We start from the raw sequence: 1080 nt of genomic DNA on the forward strand, positions 1-1080 counted from the left end.
GTTCCTGGACCCCAGTGAAGCGGGACAAACCCCCACAGAGGTCTGGAGCCACTGGAGGCCTGAGACAGGACTCCTAGAGCTCCAGGCAGGAGGCCCAGTGTCCAGCACCTCCCCTCCTGTCCTCCCCTGGGGGTGCAGTTCTGCAGGGCGGCAGAGGGCCCCACCCCCACCGCGGTGCAAGAATCTGCAGTCTGTCCTATAGGCGCCTGCTGTGTGCGCTGGGCAGGAGGGTGCCTCCTGGCTGGTGAGCAGCTCAGCCTGTCTCAGCTCAAGTCCTGCCCTTCTCGGAGGACACAGGAGGCCAGAAAGGCAGGTCACTGGACCCCCGCACCCTGTTCTCCAGACCGTGGGTGCTGGTCCTGCCCCAGCGCCCCAGGCCACGGCATCGCCAGTCACCGAGGAGCCAGGAGGCCCATCCTAGCCCCGGACCCCCTTGCCTATTCCTGAGGAGCTGGTCAGCGCGCGTGCACGCTCAGTTGTGTCTGACTCGCACCCGCTTGGATTGCAGCCCGCCAGGTTCCTCTGTCCGTGGAATTTTCCAGGCAAGAATGGGTGGCCATTTCCTCCTCCAGGGTATCTTCCCGACCCAGGAAGATCTAGTCTCCTGCATTGCGGGCGGATTCTTTACCACTGAGCCACCTGGGAAGGCACCCCAAAGTCATCTGGCTCCATTTGCCAAATTCCATCAAACTCCGCGGCAGTGGGGAGCCCCTCTCCAGGCAGGCCACTCCTCCCTGCCGTTCTGATGACCGGAAGGAGCCTCCAGGGGAAAGCACGGAGGACGTACGGAGCTCAGAGCCACCAGGGGAGGCCCCCCTCCCAGGACCCTGGAAGCTGCTTTCTCCCAGCAGAGGATGGATGAAGCCTGCATGTAGGGCCGTCCCATTTCTGGGCGGAGGGGAGCCCAGTGGGGCGGGGCTTACGGTAAAACTGGGTCAAGATGGCCCCGGATTTGGGAAGGATTTTCGAGAAGCCGGGCGCGAGGCTCTGAGGTGCTTTGGAGGTAGGGTGGTGGTGGGGTCTTGGTGGAAGGAGGGAGGGCGCAGCCTCTCCTGGGAAACCAGCAGCCCCGACACCAGC

Source organism: Bison bison, unplaced genomic scaffold (assembly GCF_000754665.1).
Source record: "Bison bison bison isolate TAMUID 2011002044 unplaced genomic scaffold, Bison_UMD1.0 scf7180017864524, whole genome shotgun sequence".
Taxonomy (NCBI): Eukaryota; Metazoa; Chordata; class Mammalia; order Artiodactyla; family Bovidae; genus Bison; species Bison bison.